Source organism: Palaemon carinicauda, chromosome 45 (assembly GCF_036898095.1).
Source record: "Palaemon carinicauda isolate YSFRI2023 chromosome 45, ASM3689809v2, whole genome shotgun sequence".
NCBI lineage: Eukaryota > Metazoa > Arthropoda > Malacostraca > Decapoda > Palaemonidae > Palaemon > Palaemon carinicauda.
In genome coordinates, this window is record NC_090769.1 from 1,729,536 (window position 1) to 1,750,531 (window position 20,996).

The following is a 20,996-nucleotide window of genomic DNA, read 5'->3' on the forward strand; positions in this document are numbered from 1 at the left end:
GGGGTAGCCCAACGACGCTCCTTGGTGGTCTCAAAAGACTTGAGGAGGTCTTGAAGATCTTTACTGTTGGAAAGATCTAAGCCTCTATGCCGGAAGACTGATGCCAACATGCTTCTGTAGCCCTTGATAGTGGGAGCTGAAAGGGATCGTCCTTTTCTCAGGTATAAGAGAAAATCAGCTATTTGAGCTACAGAGGTACTGGTCGAGGATACAGAAACTGACTTGCACCAGTCTCGGAAGAATTCCCACTTCGACTGGTAGACTCTAATGGTGGACGCTCTCCTTGCTCTAGCAATCGCACTGGCTGCCTCCTTCGAAAAGCCTCTAGCTCTCGAGAGTCTTTCGATAGTCTGAAGGCAGTCAGACGAAGAGCGAGGAGGCTTTGGTGTACCTTCTTTACGTGAGGCTGACGTAGAAGGTCCACCCTTAGAGGAAGACTTCTGGGAACGTCTAATAGCCATCGAAGTACCTCGGTGAACCATTCTCTCGCGGGCCAGAGGGGAGCAACTAACGTCAACCTTGTCCCTTCGTGAGAGGCAAACTTCTGCAGTACCTTGTTGACAATCTTGAATGGTGGGAATGCGTAGAGATCCAGATGTGACCAATCTAGGAGGAAGGCATCTATATGTATTGCTGCTGGGTCCGGGACTGGGGAGCAATAGATTGGAAGCCTCTTGGTCAGCGAGGTTGCAAAGAGATCTATGGTTGGTTGGCCCCAAGTGGCCCAAAGTCTCTTGCACACATCCTTGTGGAGGGTCCATTCTGTTGGAATTACTTGCCCTTTCCGACTGAGACAATCTGCTATGACATTCAAGTTGCCTTGGATGAACCTCGTTACTAGGGAGATGTCTTGACCTTTTGACCAGATGAGCAGGTCCCTTGCGATCTCGTACAACGTCAGTGAGTGGGTACCTCCTTGTTTGGAGATGTACGCCAAGGACGTGGTGTTGTCCGAGTTTACTTCCGCCACTTTGCCTCGAAGGAGATACTCGAAGCTTTTCAAGGCCAGATGAACTGCCAACAGCTCCTTGCAGTTGATATGCATGCTCCTCTGACTCGAGTTCCACAGACCTGAGCATTCCCGACCGTCCAGTGTCGCGCCCCAGCCCAAGTCCGATGCGTCCGAGAAGAGAACGTGGTGGGGAGTCTGAACAGCCAGGGGAAGACCCTCTCTTAGGTTGATATTGTCCTTCCACCAAGTCAGACAAGACTTTATCTTTCCGGAAATCGGGATCGAGACCGCTTCTAGCGTCTTGTCCTTTTTCCAGTGAAAAGCCAGATGGTATTGAAGAGGACGGAGGTGTAGTCTTCCTAGTGATACAAACTGTTCCAGGGATGACAGCGTCCCCACCAGACTCATCCACAGCCTGACTGAGCAGCGTTCCTTCTTCAGCATCTCCTGGATGGATAGCAGGGCTTGATCTATTCTGGGGGCTGATCGTCTTGTTGTTCAGCAACGTCCTCATCAGATAGTTCCTCATCCGAAAACTGATGAGGAAACGGCAACGGAGTGGGCAACGTCTGGCTCGCTGAGTCCGGTCGCACTGGTGCATGCGTGACGGAGCCGGACGCAACGTCATGGAACTGCTGCACAGTCTGTGAACTGTCAACAACCATGGGTGCGCGAGGAAGCACAGCGTCCACCCGAGACTGTCTAGACAGTCTGGGTTGTGCAGTCAACACCATACCTGCAAGCTCATTAATACCAGCAAAAAAAAGAAAACATATTTTAAGATAAAAAATTCAGTGGCTGGGGAAGAGACTAAACACTAGTTCATTCAAAACTACGTTTTCAATCTCTAACCGCACATAGCCTGGGGACGAGAATAAAAAAAAACTAAAAACGTTTTATCCTTTCTCCCCGTACAGAGACTAGGGACGAGAGCAACTCGAGAACAACGTTACCCGCTTGAACGGAACGTTTTCTCTCCTCTCTCTCCCTTCGTCTCTATCTCTCTCTCTCTTTCTCTCTTGATTTCGCACCTAAGAGAAGAGCCCAATTACATTTCGTCAAAAAAAAACATGTTATTTGACCAAAGGAAAAAACTGAAAGGTTTTTCAATTAAAAAGTTCCTTTAAAATAGAATTTAAAACATTTAAGCTTTGAAAGAAGAATGAACAAAACGTCAGAATCGATTTACTCTTTCTGCAAAGTGAAACCGTGATACTCTCTCTCTCTATCGTAACGATAGAGCGCAAACTGCGTAGTATAAATAAACTAAACGTTAGTTCATCTTTGAAAATAGTACGAAGACTATTCAAAGAAATTCTTTCATAAAATATTTAATAAAAATATTCATTTAAAAGGTTTTAAATCATTAGCTCTTTAAAAGCTATTTACGATTGCAAAGGGCTCAACGTTGTTTAACTTCGGTTTCCAAGATAGGACCGCCTACTCTCAGGAAAGGTCGCATATAAACAAAACATTAAAATTTATTTTTTATGTTTATTATAAATGGAAAGTTAATCGAAGAGGCCTAATAAAGGCGGAGAGATATAAAATATATAGAGGAAAATCTATAATTAATTTATAACGTGATAAGATAATTACTAAAAGCCTAAACACACTTCCGTCTAAGGGAAGGGTCGGCCATTTAAGAGTCAAAGAAAGTCCATGCTCTCTTTGTCACCAAAAATTAAATCTATCCTAAACGAGTTAAAGATTTAAGATGAAGAAAAAACACCTGCACTGCGAAAGCTCAAACCAGAATAAAGTACTTCACCAAAGATGATGGGAAAAACTCCAGGTTTCAACAGCGAGTAAAGTACGTCTTGTCGACACGTCGACAGAGAGAAAATTGAGTCTTTGTTTACATGGAGCTTGGTATCTGGCCGACAGCTGGCGCTGATGGGCACACCCGTAACCTGTATAGCGATCGCTGGCGAGTTTTTTTTGTACAGTTTTTTGTCTGTCGAGCAACAGAGTTGCAGCTATATATTCACCGGCTAAGTTAAATATTTAAAAATTCTTGTTTACTAGCTTCGGCTTATGAATTTCGAATGGGCTGGTAAATAAACATATCTGAAAGAAAAGTCAAATACCTTTACTCAAAATGTTCTTCACCTTCAAGTCATAATCTGATTCTTGATAATTAATTTGATACATAGAAGTAACTATTTAGGATTATTCCTTAGAATAACTGACATATTCAATTTCATTTTTTGAGATCAAAATTAAACATGCTAATATATTCTTAACAAATACATCTGAAGGAAGGTCAGTACTATTAACCAGATTTTGTGAAAAAAAAACAAGAATAAGACAAAGTTCATCTTGGAAAATTATTCAAAACTATAGTAGCACCCATGTATAATATGTGATTGCTGCTTTCATATCAACCATATCCTTTAAACATTGGTTTTATAAGTACTGTACTGCACTATTCTTGATAAGGATAAAGTACCAGAATTGTCATTGCACTGGTAATATTGTAGAAGTAAATAAGAATAAAATCAAAGTTATATAGGTGTATATATTATTAGGTATAATTATATACATGAAGGACACTAAAATCTTTTAAAATACTTTACAGTTGCCTGGATTTAAAGCCAGTGAGTTTTACTTTTCTTAAGCGGGGTTTACACGGGTGAACAGCTCGTCGAGCCTGGTTCGACAACCCTGTGTTTGAATTGATGTTCGAGCATGTAAACAGGCTATTTGGTTGTCGAGTGCGCTCGTCGAACGGCTCAATGAAAGTCAAGCTCATCTTGACTTTTGTGGGCGAAGCTACATTGTTCGGTGTGAACGTGTGAACGGGTGTCGAGCATCGAACCTCAGTTGTTATTCAAACCTGCTAGAGGAAACATCATCAAAGAAATGAATAATGGCTGCCATTAATGAAAGCAAGAATGAGAAGGAAGTCGTACTTTATTTCATACATGCATATCGGGCTCATCCAGCTTTATGGAAAGTTAAATCAAAAGACTATTCCAATAAAGTAGCCAGAAACATAGGAATAGCGGACACTCAGTCTTTCATGTGGAGTTATGGCCTTCCTCATAGTTGTATCTTCATAAGTAATGAAAGGGCTGACACGATTCAGTAGATCAATGTACTGTCTTCATCTATACGCAAATAATTGCGCCAGTCATCTGGCTCTAATCTTAAAGCAACAAGCAAGTTGGTGTGTGAAAATTTCTCTTTTTAGTAGCCAATCCTTCGTCCACTTTGATCTTTTTTTTTTCCTTCCTTCTTAGTGCCACTGCTAAAGCAATGGCTATCAAATCGTCCTGGTCGAGAGACATGTTGACGTTGTTTTAGCACGAGGCACACTGAGGTTCGATGTACTGTCTGAAAGCTCTTCGAGCCGTTCTACAAATAGGTTCGACGACCGGGCTCGGCGAGCTGTTCGGCCGTGTAAACCCGCCTTTAAGGATAGTCGCAAGCCAATAATAGATAAATTGCCTTCTTTCAGCAACTATAAGACCTTACCTAGTCCTTGCTATCGATATGTTGTCGACTAATTATTTCATGGAACGGATAAGGTATAAGGGTAGATAAGGTGTAAGGGTAGATAAGGTAAAGTAAAGGTAGGTAAGGTAAGGTAAAGGTAGGTAAGGTAAAGTAAGGGTAGATAATATCTAAGGGTAGATTCGATAAAGTAAAGTAAAGTAAAGCAAAGTAAAGTAAAGTAAAGTATGGTAAGGGTAGATAAATTAGGGGTGGATAAGGTAAGGGAAGGTATGAGGTATGGTAATAGTAGATAAAGATACATAAGGTATGAGTGAGAAGATAAGAGTAGTTATGGTAATGGCAGGTAAGATAAGAGGAGGTGAGGTTACAGTAGGTAAGAGTAGGTAAGGGAAGGTTAAGCAAGATAAGACTAGGTAGAATAAGAGTAGTTAAATTGGTATTATTGTACTGTATAACAGGGTAATGTAACTGAGGGAAATTTTTTTTTTCCTTTGTACCTTGCTTACCCATACTTTGTCTACCATCACTTTACCTAGTCTTACTTTACCTAACCTCACTTTACCTAGTCGTACCTTACTTTACATACCATTAACTTACCTAACCTCATGTTATATGCCTTTACTTACTTTTTTTTACTTTTACGGGTTTATTTCTCGCCCTCCGTCAGACACTAAAAGTCTGTTCGGGCGGGCCTTGGTGTGTGAAAAAATAATTTCTTTCCAGTTAATATTTTGCTCTGTATCTTATCAGTTATTTCGCTAGCATTTGTATTCAGGCTTAATAGTTTTCAGGTCACTATTATAACACTTTCTTAAAAGATAAGTCTTCAGGTTTTTCTTGAAAGCTGCCACATTTTTGCTATTCTTGACATCGAGTGGAAGGTTGTTGAAGAGTCTCGGTGCAGCATAACTGAACATTCTTCCTCCTATTGCATGATTCACACTAATTTCGAATAGTCTATATGGGTCATCAGCATGTCTAACTCTTACAGCGGCGCTGGTAGCTTCAGGGTAGAGGATCAAGCAATCACGAAGATATTTAGGCTTATCACTTGTAAGTGTTTTGTGGGTCAACAAACAAATCTTAAATTCAATTCTAGCCTTAACAGGTAACCAATGTAGATCGATCAGTGCAGGAGTTATTCTCTCCCATAGTTTAATGCCTTTTATCAGTCTAGCCGCCCGGTTTTGCACATTTTGAAGCTTTCTTAGTAGTGTATTGGGCAATTTGTAGTACAGAGAATTGCAATAATCAAGCCTTGATATTACGTGACTCATCACTAAAATTTTTGTACTGCCCTCTGTTAAATATTTTCTAATAAATGCTGTTTCTAAGGTGATAATTACACACTTCACTGTGTTTACAATTTGATGCCTCATTGACAAATTACAATCTATCAGTACACCCTAACTCTTACATCACATAACCTTATCTCACGTACCCATACTTTGCCTGACCTTAATTTAATGATAAAGTTTAACAGTACTAAGATAATGGACCCTTTTCTATAGAAAAACTAGTTTTTTTCACCTACGTTACATAACCCTGTAATACAGTACAATACTACCTTTATTTTGTGAACTTTGATTTTGTCATTGGTTTGTCTCTGCTTCACTGCCTTTTTAATCATATCTTTAAAAAATTAAAAGATACACGAATCTGTACTGGTAAGCCTACTCTGAAGGCAGGCCTAATCTAATATGAATTCGTTACGTCTGTCAGGTTGGTTTCACACCAAACATGAATATCATTTTAACTGTAAAATCATTTCAATATCAACGAAATTATGATTACCTTCATAGTAATGATAAACAGAAGAATTGCACTGCACAGATCAATATATTGCAGAGTTATTCCTTAATGCCAGGGAGGAGTAATACTGACAAGTGACAAGAGATCGCAGATTCTGGGGTGAGGCATAGCCTTTGCAACGGCGCCTCCAAAGTTTATCTTCTTATACTGTTTTGTCTTTTCCTCCATATCAGGTTTAATATTTCTTTTTTCTTTTCTATATTTACTGTTCCAAACTTTCGGAAACAGTCTTCACCCTCAAAAAGTTTCCAGCAATGTTCAGCCAAATTTAACACCCTTTTTCATTTATTTATTCCATAATCTCATTCATCTTGGCTCTCCTATTTCGATAAGGTTTTACTGTATTACAGGGTGTATGTATGTATATATATATATATATATATATATATATATATATATATATATATATATATATATATATATATATATATATATATATATATATATATATATATATATATATATATCTGAAACTATTCATTTCCGACAGGAACGAGTGCCATTTTCGAAGAGAACGGACCTTTTTCTATAGAATAGTGTAGTTTTTTCCCCTAGGTTACATTACCCTGTAATACAGTACAATAACATCCCTATTTCATTAAAATCTACACAGAATTACTGGCATAAACTGGAACTGGAACTAGCATTAGTGAAGTTATTGAAAGGTCTATAGAAGAAGAAGAAGAAGAAGAGAGAGAGAGAGAGAGAGAGAGAGAGAGAGAGAGAGAGAGAGAGAGAGAGAGAGAGAGAGAGAGAGAGAGAGAACGCACAAGTGACTGGAGTTTTATTTGATATTCAGTTAACCTATAAACATGCTAATAAAGTCGGTATCAAGATATATTTTTAAAATATTTTCATTAATTTCTCGTGCACACACACATACACACACACACACACACACACACACACACACATATATATATATATATATATATATATATATATATATATATATATATATATATATATATATATATGTGTGTGTGTGTGTGTGTGTGTGTGTGTGTGTGTGCGTGTGTATATATATATATATATATATATATATATATATATATATATATATATATATATATATATATATATATATATATATATATATATATATATGTGTGTGTGTGTGTGTGTGGAGAATTTTTTATCTGAATGGCTGAGTGGGAACTTAGTCCAGGAAAGTCTCCCTACGGCAATTACCCAAAGCTCAACAGGGGAGGATAATGAGCACTTACTCTCGGGACACAAACGCCCTGCTAATACTTTACTGCCATAGTTCACTAACCTTTCACTCAAATACAAAAGGAGGTAATTTTACTGTCCAGAGGCCGGAGGACTCCACACGTTAATTTTGAAATAATTTATGGCCTACTCTAGCTTTGTCAGGGCTAGAGTCATCTCACTCTAAGGCTCTGTTTCGATTCCGTCCCAGTGACCCCAGTGAGATGCTGTACAGGTATCTTACGTTAATGCAACTAGAGACAAATAAAAAGGGGGAACAGTGGAGTATAAAAGTATAAAGTAAAGTTAAATGGGGATCTTCACCTTCAAAGCACTAAGTTAAAGAGCGTACACTCGCTGATACCAACTTACCTGTTTAGAGTAGGTTACTCTCAACACCTTGGGTAATTCTGACCCGTCAAATAGTATAAATTAGCTAAATTCATATAATGTGGTTAAAGATACCAAAATGTGTAATCTATTCCAAATGATTTATTACAGAAAAAGGAATGGAAATAACTCGATGATTTTAACACAACAAATTAAAAATTGGAAAAAAAATATCAGTAACTCAATGATAAGTTTTACATGTGATGAAATGAATAAGTGAATTTACAACAAAACTTGAAAACGTTAAACGGATTTAACACGTGGATTAAACCTCAAACAGAATAAATAAGTCAAAACATTCTGATCAACAATTTGTGCGGTAGGATGCTGTGAGGTCCCAACATGTGGTCAGTGACCTCAAGCAATTACCAAGATCAAAAAAAATATGAATACATTAATTTCCATGCACGCAGCCCGAAAGATGTAATGCCAAAATAATACCTAAACTTAACTTATGAGAAATTGAAACTTATCTAAAGGGGGAATGGCCATTAGTTAAACTCACAAGATTTTTATATGTTGTGGGCGCCCGTGTCCTAAATGTGGCGGTCTTCAGTTTGCTCACTAGGCCTACAGTACTTAATTTGCAGAGTCAACGGCCCCCTCCAAGCTCTCCAACTAGCCCCCAAGACTGGAACCGACGTGCTGTCGAATTAGCAGCTATACACTAACACTGGTCATCTGCTTGACCTCTTCTAAGACGTATTCTTGGCTAGTTATTGTGTAAGGGGACAGGCTAGTGATGGAGAGTGGGAGCACGAGGTTGACATTGGAGCCTGACTGGGCAGCTCCGTTTCGTACCGTGGCCTGTATGTTTGTGAGGTCGAGTTCAGGTCAGCTGCGTCCTCCTTTCTTCCCAAAAAAAAAGCATATCTTGGTGCGTAGGTCTACAGTCTTGAGATGCCAACTCTCATTTAGGACAGGCTCAAAAATCTTGTGCCTTGTGAATTTCAAGCAACACACTTATTTAGAATACAAGGAGAAATCTTGCAACTCCAGGGGGCAAAGATAATCCTAATTCTAAACAATTGGCATACAGAATAAAAATGAAACTAAAAGGTAATTTAGCAAGTCGGGCTTACGTGTGTGGACAACCATACCTCCTAGACTAGCAGACTTGAGTTGTAATTAAGAGATTTAAAATACTGTACCTAAATACTTACGGTAGAATAATGTATACAAACAACACAAAAGTATTAATCTTGGGACACTCGCTTAAGAAAGAGACATTACTCACATTTTTCCCAACCGTGACGTCACGAACAATAACAAAGTCTACGTATTAACTATGAAGAAGAAGAGTAGTGAAGAAAATTCTTCACACCCTGGGGATAAAGGGAGGAAAAAGAGAAGGGTTAGTGTAGACTAATGCAATGTGGATTAGGTGTTAGTATATGAGATGAGTATACTAAATGAATAAAGAATAAATGTGACTAGTTGCGCTATGCTATGTCAGCGATTGGCATTAAGTTGAACCGCGTACGAGATGAGTGCGAAGTACGATTTACAAGCGAGAGTCAAACAAAAGTGGTACGTATACAAGCGGAAGTAAAACAGAGTTAACTGTGACTTAGTACAAAAGGGTAACTACAACTGCAAGATAAGAGCGGAGGGAAGGACAAATCAAAAACTTCAGCAGTCCTTCACATGGTTGAGGAAGACTATGTAAAGCTACTACAAGATCTCCTGGAATAGGGCTCGCGCACGTTCAGCAGAGGCCCGTGTAGGCCTGGCGTGGCGAGGCGCCGCGATGACTCCAGGAGACCTAGCTTCGGCTGTGGTCTCATCATTTCTCTCGGCCAGTTGGTCTCTAGGAGGACTGTCGAGATTTTCGAGAGGAGGGGTGTTAGGAGGTTCCTCCTCACTTGGTTCGGATAGCGTTTGGCCATTTTCGTTAACCTCCAAAGGTATGAGTCGGTTGACTGGACGTACATACTCTCCATTTGCAGAGCGGACCTTGACTGTTCTTATGTGTCCATCTCGACCTGGGTATACTTCGAGTATACGGGTCAAAGGGTACTCCTCTCGGTTGACCTCGTCCAGAATCAACAAGCATAAATCTCCAACTCTAGGAATGTTCGGGTGGAGGCGACTAGACTTCTGGTGTCGTTCTCGAAGGGAACTGACATAGTCGTACTTCCACCTCTTCAGGAATGTTTGCAGCATGTTGGTCAGCTTCTGGTAATCTTTGCGGAGGATGTCCCCTTCTCGAAAAGTAGGATCAGTCAAGTCAGCCAGGTGGACTTGAGGTGCTAATGAGAGGGTTCGACCATAGAGTAAGTGGCTTGGGGTCAAAGGAGTATCAGTGGGGTCGTCAGCATCCAGATATGTTAGAGGCCGATCATTCACCACGCATTCTACTTCTCGGACCAAGGTCACAAACTCATCATACGTAGGGTGGCAACGGTAAGTGGCTTTGCGCAAGTTGAGTTTGGTAAACCCAATCAAGCGCTCGTAAAACCCTCCTTGCCACGGGGCTCGAGGAGTGATGAACTTCCAAGTGAGGTTGTGGGCCCGTTTGAACCCGTCGATAACAGGGTGTTGCATGAGTTCTGTCAAGAGTGTCTGACCAGCTTGAAAGGTTGAGGCATTGTCAGACACAAGGCACTGGGGCATCCCAAATCGGGCAGCCAGCCTTCGTATCGCTTGGACTAGTTCCACAACTGTCAAGGAAGTAGTAGTTTCTAAAGCTACTGCCCGCGTGGCAGCGCAGGTAAACAGCAGTACGTACACCATGTCCACATGGGAATGATGCACTTTGAAGCCGCCAGTGTAGTCCAGTCCAGTTACTCTGAAAGGGACCTCAGCATTGAGGCGGTTAGGGTGGACTGGAGCTAACGGTGGGGTTGGGTACGGCTGGCCTTGTACTCTTTTGCAATGTATGCACCGTTTGAGAATCTTCTTCACTTGCTGGCGCATTCGGGGAACCCAAAATTCCTTGCGTAAGTGGACAAGAAGAGTGGAGGTGTTACAGTGCAGCAGCACTTCATGCCAATGCTCAACAATAAGTCTCCAGAGAGCACAATGGGACTCTAGGAGAATGGGGTCCATGTAGCCGGACTCCGGGGGTGCATCACTGAGGCGGGATCGGCCTCTTAGAACACCGTTATTGTCAATATAGGGCTTCCGTTGTCCGATAAAGGCTCGTTCATCGGACGTCAACAAGGCGGGTTTACCTTGCAATTGTCGTAATATTTGGGGGTAACTGGCCGCCTGTGACACACGAATGATGGCGGTAAGTGGTCTTCGTGGGAACCTTTGGACTAAATGGGGGAATTTGTGCTCAGCCCATCCGCTCGTCAGGCGCAGCAAGGCTGCATAGCTCCTAACTGCCTCATCAAGAGATGAGAAATGAGCAAATCTTTGAGTTTGCGGTGGCAAAAGTCTAATGGGACAAGCTTTTATCTCCCATTCAGTAGGGAATCTGCTTTGGTCCGGGTAAGCTGAGACGTCGATCAGCCAGGCTGGTCCATGAAGCCATAAGTTGGACTTGAGGACGACTTTGGCGGCTACTCCCCGCGACGCCAGGTCCGCGGGATTGCAGGACGTGGGGACATGCTTGAGAAGCAACCGACAGTTCAACCTTATACGGTTTATCTCCTCAACCCTATTGAGAACATATGGGGACGTGCTCTGCCGGCTGTGTACCCACTGCAGGGCCGTGGAGGCATCGGACCACACTGTCGTAGAGACGTATGTTTCTGGACGTAATTCTATCAGATACTGGGCTAGTCGGCATCCAAACAGGAGTGCGGTCAACTCAAGCTTGGGAATGGACTGACTCTCGTCCAATTCCAGCATACGTTTAGGGGTAACTCGTGCCTTGGCTGTGAGGAGCTGGCATTTACCCTCAATTGTGACCACGTAGCAAGCCACTCCAAAGGCTTGCTTGGAGGCATCTGCAAACACATGTAATGCAGCCTGGTGACCCTGATGTGCATTTCGAGGCACCTTAATGTTCTCGAGACCCTTGTATTTCTTAAGAATGGCACCGAGCTCGCGGATCAATTCTTCGCTCAGGCGTGAATCCCAACTTTGATCCTTCATCCAGAGTTTCTGAATGAAGAGTTTGCCGAGGATAGTGACCGGCGAGATCAGGCCAATAGGGTCGTAGATGGAAGAAAACAGAGAGACAACCTTCCTCTTGGTGTTGACGTGTGAATAGTCCTCTAACATCAGTCCTGAGGGGAGCTTGACGGCTAATGTGTCATCCGCGGTGTTCCAGTCCAGACCGAGGTAATCTTGGGGGCCCGTTTCGGTGAAGTCTTCCGAGATGGGGGCATTAGTGGTCCATTTGGCAAGGGGCATGTTGGCTTCCAGCATAATTTTTTCTATGGACTGTCTTTCACTAAGGATGTCCGTGGGCGAGTCGTAGCAACGTTGAAAGTTGTCAACGTAGAAGCTTGTTTTAAGCTGTGAGGCAAGACTACTCGTTTGAGCATCCAGGTGGTGTTGGATTGTCTGGTTGAGCAAATATGGGCTCGAGGTGGCCCCAAACAGGACCACTTTGAAGCGGTACGCAACAACTTCGGACATACTGGAGTCCTTAAAGAAAAGAAACCGACAGTAATCACGGTGTTCCTGAGCGATCTCAATCCGCAGGAAAGCCTTAGAGATGTCTGCCGTCAAACCAAATGGCTTTTCCCTAAACCGGAGGATCATGGACTGAATTTTTGAGGCCAAGTTTGGCCCGGTGTACAAGGATTCATTCAGAGACCTTGAATTTGGTCCCGATTTAGCCGAGGCATTGAATACTATGCGCATTGGTGTGGAGGTGGAATTTTTGAGGACAGGATGATGGGGTAGGTAGTGCATTTGACCGTCATTATGAGGTTCTAGCTCGACCGGCTCGATAAAGCCCTCCTTCATGTACTCGTCAAGGATGGCTTGGTACTTGATGAATAACTGAGGGTCTTTAGATTTTTTAAGGGACATCAGCTGGGCAAAAGCCCTACCAAAATTTATCTCTGGTCGGCTATCACTCTTGAAGGGTAGTTGCACTGTGTATCTTCCGTTTGCGTACCGTGTAGTACGCTTGAAGAGATCAACGGCCTGTGCCTCAAGATGGCTGAAGGGTTCATTGCTTATGCCCACAGCATCGAGTTTCCAAAGATTCTCGACGGGGGGCTCTACTCCCACAGGGTCTGTTACGCTGATGCGGTTTAGTGTGAGCGACAGACTATCAACCTCTGGGGGTTCTGTCCCTTCTCGTGACCAATCTGGCAGCTCTCCCCAAACCACATATCCACCTGGTGTACTGAACAAGTTGACACCCTTGATGTTGTGAGTGCGCTTGAGGAGTCGGGGAAGGTAATCGGCTCCGAGGATGATCTCTATGCCAGTGGCATTGTCATCTGGCTGTCTGTCTGCAAGACGTAGACCACTAGCCTCTAGAGTGCGAACTGCATGGGTATGTCCAGGCGTCCTTATGTTCTTCCCCACGTTCGGGTTGACAATGGCAACGACCTTATGCTTGCGGCGACCAATTTTCAAATTGAACTGCACCAAGTCTGAACACTGAGGTGGTTCGTCCATGTTGAACGAGTTGAGTCGGAACACGATTTTTCCGACAGGAGCAAGGTTCAGTGACTTGACTACGTTGGGATGAACAAACGTGCGTTGGGCACCACAATCCAGGAAAACTCGGGTGGTGTGTTTAAGTTTTCCATTAATTAGATAGCCAGTAAAGGTGGGTAGAACAGCAGGGTTTATTTCGTTCGCCTGGTTGGTTTGTTCAGTCTCACTCGAGGCTATGTGGTTAAGTTGAACAGAAGGTGGATCTGCTCTTGGCCCATCGGGTTGGTGACCCACGGTCACGATGTTAGGGCAGAGAGGCAATTTGTGGCCACGTTGGCAGTTCTGGCATGTAACATGGGCGTTGCAATCACGGGTAACATGTTGCGTCGAAAAACATTTAGTGCAACAGCCTAGTTGGTTCAACCGCGTTAATCGACTATTTGAATCGGGGAACCGGGGGCATTTTGTAGATGAGTGACCATTGTGGTCACAGAAAACACAATTGTACCGAACAGGGTTACCTGTTGGTGGGGGAGCTCTGGCCGGCTCCGGTGCACGCTTCTGAGTGGGTTTTGCTGGGTTTTGGGTTGGAGTAGATGGTGTCTTCGGCTTAAGGGCATCACTAGTCGTTCTATGGAAGGGCTTAGCCAATTTTGTAATTGAATTGCCGTTTACTCCAGAGTTAGAAGGTTTAACAGGAAGCCGGTCTTTGCTTGGCTCCGTCAACAGTTTGGCTAGCTCCTTTGTGCGTGCATGTTCGTATAGTCCGTCCTTTAACTCTTGCAAGGACACGGATGTGCTATTGTAACGGCGATAAACTGTCTCCAAGAGAGTGGGGTTTAGCTTACTCAGGATGGCATGCTCCAACAGATCTTCGGACAAGGGGGCTTTGGTCACTTGCACGTATTCTTCCTCAGCATTGTTCCACTCCATCAGAAACCGTCTGAGGTCAGGGCCATCATCCGCTGGGGGGCTCATACTAAAGAGCTTCTTACGCAGCAAATGACGGTCAAGATCAGGGGATTCGTACTCCTGGATGAGGTTAGCGATGGTCCTCTCGTACAAACCCTCTGTCCAGATCCTGTTTCCAGCAAGACGTCGGGCTGGTCCTCTTAGGCACCGTAGAAGGATCTTGTACTTATCCGCTGGGGAATATTTGGGAGATTCGTGTATGGTTTGACGGAAAAGGCTCCACCAACCCGTCCAACGTTCCCTACGACCTTCAAAAATGGGGGGATCAGGCTCAGAGGCAACGGACACATAAACAGTCTGCGGGCTTGCGCCAGGTGTTTGATTCTGGGCTTGGTTGCCAGTGGTCTTATGGAACACAATGCTACTGAAGGCCGTTTCAATTCGTTTTGCACAGTCAACCAGCATTGGGTAATTCGCCACCACGGTCGGATGTTTATAATGAGACCGCCAAAACTGTTTGTATTCATTGAGTTTGTCCCTGATACCTCCGATGTGAACGCTAAAGTGATCCAACCCAGGGGACGACATGCGTGAAAGATCTACTGAACTTAGGCTATGGAGGGCCAGATCTGCGTCCTCACATAGAAATTTGAAATCGACCTCCTGTTGCTCAAGCCGTAAGTTAAGTTCCTCCAAGCTGAGAGCTTCAGCCTGAGGTTGTGGAGGGTTACCGAGATTAAGAATTTGTAAAGACATTTTGGATGAAACCCTTGGATGTGCGGAGTTTGCAAATTCAAAGTTAAATAAATTCTTAAGATTTATGGGTATGTCTGAGGAATGGAAATTCACCCTACTCGAAAGGTTTGGGAAACTTGTGCGGCTATGTGTGCACAAGAAGTGACCATGGATTGGTTAAATGCACAATGAAAAAGTGTGGTAAGTGGCAATGACAATTTACAACTATACAGTATAGGCTAGCACCAAAATGACAAAAGTAAATAGAACTTAGATAGTCGCAAAAAATTACTCAATGTGACTAGTAGCACATGGAAATCGCAAAACAATTTAAACACCACTCGCGCTAAGGCTAAACTTGAAATTACCTCATGCAAAGGATAACTAAATCTCACTCACAACAGAGGATATTACATAAAGCTTTCCTCACACGGAGGTTAAACGCAAAAGTTTCTCTCAAAAAGGACAAAAGTGCAAATTTACGCTGAGGCTGAAGGTAAAATTATTGACGCACTTGTCAAGTGGTAATCACAAATAAAATAGGATACGCTACACATGGGTAAGACGACCTTTAACAAATTTTTTAGTGACTACATGAAATTGTAGGCTTAGCAATATCGCGCTAAAAGTTCTGTGACCAAGGACACGGGGTTAAGCTTACAAGAGGGGTTAGTAAGAAAATAAAGCACTTGCACAAAGGATGGTAAACCGAGGTACAAAATTATTGAAAAAAGTAGATTGGCAAATTAAGTCGAACAGAGCAAAATGAACGGTGCTCGCCTGGAGCAGTAAACAATGAAGTCTGAACTACGAAAGGGATATACCTTAGTTCCAGTGTCTCGGAACTTTCTGGTTAAATGCCAAAATTAGGTGAACAGATCATATGAACCGACGGGCATAGAAATTCGCAAGTTAATAGTAAAACATGCAGCATGCAACCTAAATCGATGACCTGAACCTATCTAGTTCTGTCGTCTCAGAACTCATAAATAAACCTGGTTACACTGTCTTCCTTAAGCGTGTGTCAAATACTATAAAATTACAAAACTCTTCTCTCGTTCCAACTCAAGTCTGGGCATTACACTTTCTACAATGTGGCTGGTGCATGTGGGTAAGTGTGGTATAGCGAGGTATTTATTGCTTAAACAAGCTAGGTTACGTTAATTTAATTACCCAAAAGTCAAAGGTGATAGATCCGGTTCGAAGGACCACTCGTGTGGAGAATTTTTTATCTGAATGGCTGAGTGGGAACTTAGTCCAGGAAAGTCTCCCTACGGCAATTACCCAAAGCTCAACAGGGGAGGATAATGAGCACTTACTCTCGGGACACAAACGCCCTGCTAATACTTTACTGCCATAGTTCACTAACCTTTCACTCAAATACAAAAGGAGGTAATTTTACTGTCCAGAGGCCGGAGGACTCCACACGTTAATTTTGAAATAATTTATGGCCTACTCTAGCTTTGTCAGGGCTAGAGTCATCTCACTCTAAGGCTCTGTTTCGATTCCGTCCCAGTGACCCCAGTGAGATGCTGTACAGGTATCTTACGTTAATGCAACTAGAGACAAATAAAAAGGGGGAACAGTGGAGTATAAAAGTATAAAGTAAAGTTAAATGGGGATCTTCACCTTCAAAGCACTAAGTTAAAGAGCGTACACTCGCTGATACCAACTTACCTGTTTAGAGTAGGTTACTCTCAACACCTTGGGTAATTCTGACCCGTCAAATAGTATAAATTAGCTAAATTCATATAATGTGGTTAAAGATACCAAAATGTGTAATCTATTCCAAATGATTTATTACAGAAAAAGGAATGGAAATAACTCGATGATTTTAACACAACAAATTAAAAATTGGAAAAAAAATATCAGTAACTCAATGATAAGTTTTACATGTGATGAAATGAATAAGTGAATTTACAACAAAACTTGAAAACGTTAAACGGATTTAACACGTGGATTAAACCTCAAACAGAATAAATAAGTCAAAACATTCTGATCAACAATTTGTGCGGTAGGATGCTGTGAGGTCCCAACATGTGGTCAGTGACCTCAAGCAATTACCAAGATCAAAAAAAATATGAATACATTAATTTCCATGCACGCAGCCCGAAAGATGTAATGCCAAAATAATACCTAAACTTAACTTATGAGAAATTGAAACTTATCTAAAGGGGGAATGGCCATTAGTTAAACTCACAAGATTTTTATATGTTGTGGGCGCCCGTGTCCTAAATGTGGCGGTCTTCAGTTTGCTCACTAGGCCTACAGTACTTAATTTGCAGAGTCAACGGCCCCCTCCAAGCTCTCCAACTAGCCCCCAAGACTGGAACCGACGTGCTGTCGAATTAGCAGCTATACACTAACACTGGTCATCTGCTTGACCTCTTCTAAGACGTATTCTTGGCTAGTTATTGTGTAAGGGGACAGGCTAGTGATGGAGAGTGGGAGCACGAGGTTGACATTGGAGCCTGACTGGGCAGCTCCGTTTCGTACCGTGGCCTGTATGTTTGTGAGGTCGAGTTCAGGTCAGCTGCGTCCTCCTTTCTTCCCAAAAAAAAAGCATATCTTGGTGCGTAGGTCTACAGTCTTGAGATGCCAACTCTCATTTAGGACAGGCTCAAAAATCTTGTGCCTTGTGAATTTCAAGCAACACACTTATTTAGAATACAAGGAGAAATCTTGCAACTCCAGGGGGCAAAGATAATCCTAATTCTAAACAATTGGCATACAGAATAAAAATGAAACTAAAAGGTAATTTAGCAAGTCGGGCTTACGTGTGTGGACAACCATACCTCCTAGACTAGCAGACTTGAGTTGTAATTAAGAGATTTAAAATACTGTACCTAAATACTTACGGTAGAATAATGTATACAAACAACACAAAAGTATTAATCTTGGGACACTCGCTTAAGAAAGAGACATTACTCACATTTTTCCCAACCGTGACGTCACGAACAATAACAAAGTCTACGTATTAACTATGAAGAAGAAGAGTAGTGAAGAAAATTCTTCACAGTGTGTATGTATATATATATATATATATATATATATATATATATATATATATATATATATATATATATATATATATATATATATATATATATATATATATATATAATATAAATATATATATATATATATATATATATATATATATATATATATATATATATATATATATATATATATATATATATATATATATATATATATATATTATCCTATCAATAACAATAAATCATTCTTCTACTATCAACATGAATTACTAGGCCTACTGTTAGTTCTAGTTGCAGTACTAAGCGAGAGAGAGAGAGAGAGAGAGAGAGAGAGCTTTGGGTGTTTATTATTTAGAAAAATACAGCCTTATATCAGTAGCTTACATTTCTCGCCTCAAAGTCCTGTAGAAAGCTAAAATAGCTTGTCAAAATTAGTGTGGACAGTCTGTCTGTTCCAGAGAGAGAGAGAATGGTTGGTAGTAATAATCTGAATATAGCACCTCTTTTTTATTTCTGATCTCTTCATTTAACGTATCCATGACCAGCATAAATAAAAGCGGGCTTAATGCTGACCCCTGGTGCACTCCAACACTCAATACAAAAGTTTCTGTTTCCCAACTGTTGTCATTACTTTTGTACACCATTTCAACCTAACGAAGTTCTCAGGGACTTTCTTCTTCCTCAAGCATCAAAACATAATTTCTTTTAGTATTCTATCATAAGCCTTCTCAAGATCTAGCCTCTATCCTCTTTTCCAGCAGCTATCTTACTATAAATATGCCATCCACATTCCCTCTTGAATTCATACTGCTGTTTTCCAATCTTTGCCATCTCTCTATCTTTCATCTAGTACCTTCTCAAACATTTCAAACGATGCTCTGTTAGTTTAAGTCCCCATGTAGTTACCACATTCCACGACACCAATATTATGTTTAAATATAGATATAATTAGACTCTCCTCCTAGTCCTTTGGCATTACTTCCTTTTCACATATCGGTCTTAGTAAATCCCCTCTGCAGGTAGTATCTTGACCTTTTCAATTTGAAACTGATGGACCTGGTGCTTTACCATTTTTCATTTCACTCAATGTCCACTTTACTTCTGTATTTCGTATCTCCATTACTGGCCACTCCACCCTTTGTGCTTCTTCTAATTCCTCTCTCATTTTCATTACAGTATTTAATAGTTGCTCAAAATGTTCTCTCCATCTCTTAATGTCTTCATCCCTATGCAATATATTTCCATCTCGATCCTTGGCGACTCCCATTTGCCCCAAATCCTGTCTTTGGCTTTTCCTTAACTTTGAAATCTTAGATATCCTTTTCTCCTTCCCTTTCAATCAATTGCTCTGCCACTCTTTCGATAGCTATATTTACTTTCCTCCTTGCATCTTTTCCTTTTTTCTGTATCATTCCTCTGCACCCTGCGCATGCATTACTTTCCACTCCTTAATAACTTTGATTTTTGTTTAACAAACTCTTGCACTTCTCTATCCCACCACCACTTTTCTCTTTTCGATACAGTACACCGTATCCGGTGGTTATTCCCACTAGTTTCTCTTTTTTCCCCTAAACATATTTCTCTGATGTCCGTCCAGATAATTCCCATATGTTATCCTGTCCAATCTCAAGTTCAACCTTTCCAGTTCTCTCTCTCAGAATCCCTTTAAACTGCTCACCCCTTTCTCAGTGGTAACGTCGACATGCAAAGCCTCGACAGACGAAAGGTTACTAAGAAGTACATCAAGGGGGGGGGCTCATAGAGATAAAGTATTAATCTTTTGAGTACTGTACTTTCTTAGCCCTATATCACACCCCAAAGAAGGGACTACGAATTGAATTCCAAATTTATATAGTTTACATTGTAATGATTTTATAAAAACCAAATTTAGTAATAAAGAAGATTTTTGTACTGTACTAAGTAGCTGCTCTTATATAGCCCCTACTTTCAATCTAAAAGGACTAGGGATCCTTGTTGATTTATTCGATTACACTACTGTACAGTCAAATGTAATTCAATAACCTTAAACAAAATTGCACTACTGTATCTATAACAATTTTTTAAAACTCAGGATAATTAATCAAAGATGTATATCAACAGATTTATTGTAAAAAGAAATATCAAACTGTTGTATCGGACACCCAAGCAATAAATGATCATTACCCATAAAGCATTCTGAACATGACTTACCGCAATTAAATACTGTAATTCAGCTATATACTTTAGATTTAGATAATAAATAATTGAAATACAGTGCAACAAAACAATGCATGAAAATGTGAAACAACACTTAATCTATGCACATAATAAGCCAGGTTTTCCAGATCATTCACAATAATTTCCTTGACAAAAATGCTTGAATCAGTATTCATCCTTTTACATATAATATTGTTTTAAACAAAATCATCAGCAACAAGAAAATCATTAACAACTCTCCAATGTCTTATCTAAATCCACAACTAATGAAAAAAATTAAGTAGGAAGTTAGACACCAATCCAAAATAATTCCAACATTACTGCTCTAAAGATAATATAAAAACAAATCAAAAGTATTTTATAAAAATCTATTAAAAACTTGCCAATAATGTTATTGGAACAAAGAGTCACTGACAATTGTCCAAAAGTTTAACAGTAAAAGTAAATTCATTTAGTGTAAGCAATATTTTCTTTTACAGCATGTCCATTCAAAACTTACGATAAGAACACAAAATTAATACTGGTAATACATTCTGGACGAAAGCATCCTTGAGGTTCAAACAACCAAGTGCCTTTTTCAAACAGTAAGAACAAAAAATATTTTGTAAAGCCAAGATACAAATTAATGACATTACTTTTCAATAATTACACAAGATTTTCATAAAGAATAATACTCATTTTACTATTTCTAAACCTACCTTAAACAAAAACTTTGACAACAAATTCTAAAGCTGAACTAATTTAATTTTTTGATCAAACAGCCTAACGAATAGTCACATCTCTTCAATACACCATTAATTTCCTTC

General features: G+C 40.8%; 1 long non-coding RNA gene across 2 annotated transcripts in view; it reads right to left on the reverse strand.

Annotated features, from left to right (window-relative positions):
- Positions 1-6,339, reverse strand: part of LOC137634693 (uncharacterized) — a 28,940-nt gene extending 22,601 nt beyond the window's left edge. Inside the window, exon 1 of one of the 2 annotated variants that reach the window (XR_011042563.1) lies at positions 6,209-6,339. This is a non-coding gene — a long non-coding RNA (uncharacterized lncRNA). The remainder of the gene's footprint in view (positions 1-6,208) is intronic. The other variant, XR_011042562.1, reaches the window with a different exon arrangement.
- Positions 6,340-20,996: the final 14,657 nt, after the last annotated feature.